Source organism: Phocoena phocoena, chromosome 7 (genome assembly GCF_963924675.1).
Source record: "Phocoena phocoena chromosome 7, mPhoPho1.1, whole genome shotgun sequence".
NCBI lineage: Eukaryota > Metazoa > Chordata > Mammalia > Artiodactyla > Phocoenidae > Phocoena > Phocoena phocoena.
The window spans coordinates 56867174-56873944 of record NC_089225.1 but is presented as its reverse complement, the minus strand read 5'-3'; positions in this window follow the sequence as shown (position 1 = coordinate 56873944).

Genomic DNA, 6771 nt, shown 5'->3' with positions numbered 1-6771 from the left:
AGCTCTAGCCTGTTGGCTGCTTTGGGGATCAGTATAGGCTTTTGTGGCAAGTAGGCAGCGATGAATTGTGTCCCAGCTTTCAACCCATGAAATTCAAACATTCACTGCTTTTTTGCTACAGATCACGATATTAAGGTCCCTGAGAGCTGTTTGCTTCCATGCCTTTTTTGCATGTTTGGCCTCCTGTTTCCCTGAACCACAGACCACCTAAGCAAGTTGCTTATGTGAAATGTTTGCAGTTACAGGCTGTCCAATCTTTGGCAGTCTTGGACAGAGCTGTCCAATAGAAATATAATGTGAGCCACATATACAATTTTACAATTTCTAGTAGCCACATTAAAAAGGAAAATAGGTGAAATTAACTTTAATATATTTTATTTAACCGACATCCAAAATATCATTTCAACCTGCAATCAATATAACAATTTTAATGAGATATTTTATATTCTTTTTTTGGTACTAAGTCTTCAAAATCTGGTATGTATTTTACACTTAGAACACATCTCCATTCAGACTTGTCACATTGCAAATGCTCAATAGCCACACATGGTTGGTGGCTTCCATGTTGGACAGCACAGGTCCAGAAGATAGAGGCTAGTGCAAAAACCTCTTGTTTAAAAAACAAAAAAGCAAGATGAGCTTTAGCAATTCAAGAGGTAACTAAAAATAAAGTTAAGACCCAACACCTTGTTTGGCAAACAGCTTTCCTTAGATTTTTCTCCCTTATTTTCCCTCTTCCCTGGAAATCTGTATACAGATGTTGCTTCACAGTACCAAGGTCAGAAATTGATATAATAGGGTTTACAGTCATGTGGAATAAAGCCATTGGAGAGAAACTGAAAGCCAGTTGGGGCTCTGGGGCTTAGAAGCAGCTGCCTTGAGCTCATCTGTCGGTTGGCCTCCTGCCTTATGCATGGGAAGTGGCTTCATTCCTCTCCAGCTCAGCGTGCTCCTTAGGGCAGGAGGCTCATAGGCTCCATAGTTGTGGGGAAAGTCAGGGAAAGGTAGCAAATCAGAAATGTGGAAGAAGGGGACAGTTTTGAGTTGATGGACAAAACTCTAAAAATCTAAATCTGGTGATTATGGGGTTGAGAGAAAGAGACTGCTGCAGGAAATTGGAGGGAACTTGTTTTGAATCTTTCTGGGAGAATCATTTGCCTTGGATCTATGCAAATAAAGCTCCCCCAGAGGACCATAGGGATGAGCCAGCCTTGCCCTTTTTGTATGGTTTTGTTTACAAAACTTTACTGGGACTTTTAAATCTAGCTATACACTTGGAAAAAAAGATTTCCATTTAGATATTTTATATGGTTAATTATGTTTAAAATTTACCATTACTTATTTTTTTAAAGTTCACGGCTATATATGTATATGTATATCTACCTAAACTTTGTATTATGGTTTCAGTGAATTGTTCATGTATTACTGGGAGATGCTAACAAGAAATCAATCCAAAGAAAAATTTGAAAGAAGCATTCCTATTTATAGAATAAATGTTTCATTTATATAAAAGCAAAAGAACTTAGAGTTCTAATAATGGGATGTCTAATAACTTATGAAGTTGCCCATTTGAATCTGTTGTATTTTTATAACGTTCCTTGTCAAAGTCCTGGGCTTATTAAGTACATTAGAGAATTTGGGTTCCCCGCCCACCACCATTAATCTGTCTTTCATACGTTCACTTGGGGGCCTTTACCCAAAGAAAATCAAGAAACATAAAGGTGTAACAAGCTTGGCAAAGTATTTTCAAAAAAAGTTTTTAATCTCTAATATTTTGGTAATATAGCAGCATCATCTTATTTTGAATTCTTTGATCACATATCAATAGTTGGTAAAAATCCCTATGATAAAGCCTAATGACCCACTTCAGAAAAGATGGAGTTGGGCCTTCCTAGCAAATATGGCAGAGAAAAGTCTGACCCAAAGAAAATGGGTCTGAATTTTGTAAAGTGTAGTAAGTATGGCCAATTTCCTTATATATCCCAATTTTGCAGATACCATCCTAAGTTTGAAGCAGGGTCACAGCTCAAAGTTGCTATTCATCCAGGAGAGAGATGTTTTAAAATGTATTTTTTAAGTGAATATTCCATTAATACATGTACACCCTTTCTTTGAAAGTTAGAAACCTAATCACATCCCAAAGTTTGAATGAGGTTCTATGCTAAAATCGTCAACTGTGGCAGATCACAAAAATTAATAGTTACTTCCCTGAAACCAGAGCTTACATATGTTTTTTCCCCATAAAATTTCCAGATAAATGTATTCAAGATGCAATACAGTATCTTAATATTCACATATTTTATAATGAAATGTATTACAGTATTAAAATTCAGTGTTCAGTATTTATTTCAATATGCATTTTATTTAGTAAAAACCAAGAAAAATGTTTAATCCAGTGGTGCCTTACTTGGTGATTTGCAAGAAATTGACTTTTTATGTCTAAGTAGCAGATTATTTGCATATTTGTAAGAACTGTTAGGCCTCTATAGTTTAACTTGTAATACCAATTTTGTTATTTTAGTAGCAGAAATGTGATGACTGTTAAAGTGCCCAAAATTTTCTGGCATGAAATTAATTTTTCCCTATTTATAGTCAGGGGCTGTAAAGAAAGAAAATGTTTTTCATACCACTGCATTATGTAAACATGCACATTTTGGTACCTATGTCATCAGGGTAGTTTATATGGTGGGGTAGGACCTACCCTAGACATCTGTGTCTTTGTAAGTTAGCCAGACAATAAATAAATGCAGAATGATAAGACTGTCATCTGGTGGGTTTTATTTTAAGTACTTTCTATACAAATATAAATAAATGAAAAAGCAAGTGTCTGTTTTCTGCTTTATACTCTGGTAAAGAAAGACAAACTCAAAAAAAAAGAAGAAGAAGAAGATCCACAGAGTAAGTAAATATTCAGTGCATCCACTTTCTAATCCCCTTGATTTCCTGAGAACTTGCATTTTAGTCAAAATCTGTAGTCTGCTTACTTGAGGCAAATGCTTCTTCTACTCTGAAGTAAAGGATGGATGGTGGAAGCAATGGAAGATGTAATTACAAAGATTATCACTGACACTGATAAATAAGGAAAGGCCAATGGGAATTTAGAAGGCCTGATAGTTTTTCTGTTTTGGGGGTTTTTATTGGACAATTACTGTATTTCTAAAATAAAAAAAAAATGATTTGCAAACTGAACTTAAACATTTGTAAAAACTGAGATTCTTAATTTATAGCTTCAATAAATTCAGTACTAAGCTCTACTACAATAACCTTTCTTTCTGGACGCAAAAATTCTCTTTTAAAAACTCCATTGATCATTCCCATTGTGATCTCAGAGACACAGTAACCTACTTCAGTGCTTGAGATGGAAAAAGCACAGAGAAAACCTTAAGTTAGTTGTCTTTGACTTTTAAAATCCCTCTCCAATCTCCAGGTTAGTGTAGCTTCCTTCAGTCTTGGTAGTCTAGACACTGAAGCATAACTGACTTGACCTTTGCCCCTTTCTTCCTTGGGGATGCCACTGGAGGGCAGGCAGAAGCACAAGATATAATTTCCCCCACCTGGCTTCCTAGACAGGAATTAATTGTAAACATCTCTATTCCTTTCCTAACTTTATCTCTTTTGTTGGCTTTCCAACCTCACTCTTCTCCTGCAACTATTCCCAACAAGCAATTAATTCACTTAGAGAATTTCTCAGGGTTCAAAAAAAGGTATCCAGAAGTGAATTCAGGTATACCAGAATTCTGCATTAGGGACACATGCAGTGGGGGAGGTGGTATGCATCTGCTGTTCCTTGTCTCTCTGACTACGATGTCCTCTCTTCTCTTGGTCTAACTTACTCCTCAGTTTTCAAAATCTCATCTTTTGCTGACTGCTTGAATATATTTTTCAGGGACTTACTTTACCCGCCTCAACATTACTGAGGGACTTCCCTGGTGGTGCAGTGGTTAAAAATCCACCTGCTGGGCTTCCCTGGTGGCGCAGTGGTTGAGAGTCCGCCTGCCAATGCAGGGGACACGGGTTCGTGCCCTGGTCTGGGAAGATCCCACATGCTGCGGAGCGGCTAGGCCTCTGAGCCATGGCCACTAAGCCTGCGTGTCCAGAGCCTATGCTTCGCAACGGGAGAGGCCACAACAGTGAGAGGCCCGCGTACCGAAAAAAAAAAAAAAAAAAAAAAAAAGAATCCACCTGCCAATGCAGGGGACACAGGTTCAATCCCTGGTCCGGGAAGATCCCACATGCCATGGAGCAAATAAGCCCGTGTGCCACAACTATTGAGCCTGCGCTCTAGAGCCCATAAGCCACAATTACTGAGCCCATGCCCCACAGCTACTGAAGCCCACATGCCTAGAGCCCATGCTCTACAACAAGGGAAGCCACCACAATGAGAAGCCCATGCACCGCAACAAAGAGTAGCCCCCGCTTGCCGCAACTAGAGAAAGCCCACACGCAGCAACAAAGACCCAACGCAGCCAAAAATAAATTTAAAAAAGAAAAAAAAATTACTGAGACTTCTTCATGCTGCTGTCCACGGCTATTTGTTAGTCCATGCTATGACTATATCACATTTATTCATTTCACTGTTGATGGAAATTTCAGGTTGTTTTCAGCCTTTTTATTTATTACAAATAATGCTGTTATAAATAATTGTATACTTGTCTCCTGGTGTACATGTGCAAGAATTTTGCTAGTGTCTATAAGTGTGTAGGAATGGAATTGACGGGTCAACTTTAATAGGTGATGCACTGATTTCTTCCATGCTGCAGCATATGTGACATCCTCTTGCTCCATGTCTTTATGGACACTTGATTATCGGCAAGGTTTTTAGAGAAGTTTCTTTAGCATTTCTTTTTTTTTATAAATTTATTTATTTTTATTTTTGGCTGTGTCAGGTCTTCATTGCTGCACGCGGGCTTTCTCTAGTTGTGGCGAGCAGGGGCTACTCTTCGTTGCGGTGCGTGGGCTTCTCACTGCAGTGGCTTCTCTTGTTGGGGAGCGTGGGCTCTAGTAGTTGTGGCACGTGAGCTCAGCAGTTGTGGCGCACAGGCTTAGTTGCTCTGTGGCATGTGGGATCTTCCCGGACCAGGGCTCGAACCCGTGTCCCCTGCATTGGCAGGCAGATTCTTATCCACTGTGCCACCAGGAAAGTCCCTCTTTAGCATTTCTTGTAAAGCTGGTTTGGTGGTGCTGAATTCTCTTAGCTTTTGCTAGTCTGTAAAGCTTTTGATTTTCTCCATATAATCTGAATGAGAGCCTCGCTGGGTAGAGTATTCTTGGTTGCAGGTTTTTCCCTTTCATCACTTTAAATATATTGTTCTACTCCCTTCTGGCCTGTGGAGTTTCTGCTGAAAAATCACCTGATAACCTTACAGGGATTCCCTTGTATGTTATTTGTTGCTTTCCCCTTGTTGCTTTTAATATTTTCTCTGTCTTTAATTTTTGTCAATTTGATTAATATGCATCTCAGTGTGTTCCTCCTTGGGTTTATTCTGTATGGGCCTCTCTGTGCTTCCTGTATTTGCGTGAGTGTTTCCTTTCCCATATTAGTGAAGTTTTCGGCTATTATCTCTTCAATATTTTCTCAGGCCCTCTCTCTCTGTCTTCTTCTTCTGGGACCCCTCTAATGCGAATGTTGGTACATTTAATGTTGTCCCGGAGTTCTCTTGGACTGTTCTCACTTCTTTTCATTCTTTTTTTCTTTATTCTGTTCCACAGCAGTGATTTCTACCAATCTGTCTTCCAACTCACTTATTCGTTGTTCTGCCTCATTTATTCTGCTTTGATTCCTTCTAGTGTGTTTTTCATTTCAGTTACTGTATTGCTCATCTCTGTTGCTCATTCTTTAAAGCTTCTAGCTCTTTATGAAACACGTCTTGTATCTTCTCAGTTGGTGCCTCCATTCTTTTTCTGAGACCTTGGATCATATCTACTTTCATTACTCTGAATTCTTTTTCAGGTAGATTGCTTATCTCCACTTCACTTAGTTGTTCTTCTGGGGTTTTATCTTGTTCCTTCATCTGGAACATATTTCTCTGCTGTCTCATTTTGTCTAACTTTCTGTGTTTGTGGTCTCTCTTCCTCAGGCTGCAGGACTGTAATTCTTCTTGGTTCTGGTGTCTGTCCCCTGGTGGGTGAAGTTGGTCCAGAGGCTTGTGCAGGCTTGCTGGTGGGAGGGACTGGTGCCTGCCCACTGGTGGGTGGAGGTGGGTCTTGTCGCTCTGGTGGGCAGAGCCATGTCAGGCAGCTGTTAACTCAGGATGACTTTAGGCAGTCTATCTGCTGATGGGTGGGGCTGTGTTCCCACCCTGCTGGTTGTTTGGCCTGAGGTGTCCCAGCACTGGAGCCTGCAGGCTGTTGGGTGGAGCCAGGTCTCAGTGCTAAAATGGCAACCTCTGGGAGAGCTCACGCCAATGAGTATTCCCTGGGGCGTCTGCCACCAGTGTCCTTGCCCCCCCAGTGAGCTACAGTTGACCCCCACCTCCCCGGGAGACCCTCCAAGACTTGCAGGTAGGTCTGCCCCAGGCTCCTATGGTATCATGGCTTTGCCTTGGGTCCCAGTGCACATGAAACCTTGTGTGTGCTCTCCAAGGGTGGAATCTGTTTCCCCCTGTCCTGTGGATCTCCTGCACTCAAACCAAGCCAGCCTTCAAAGCCAAATGCTCTAGGGGCTCCTCCTCCTGATGCCAGACCCCCAGGCTAGGGAGCTTGACATGGGGCTCAGAACTCTCATGCCTGTGGGAGAACCTCTGTGATATAATTATTTTACAGTTTGTGGGT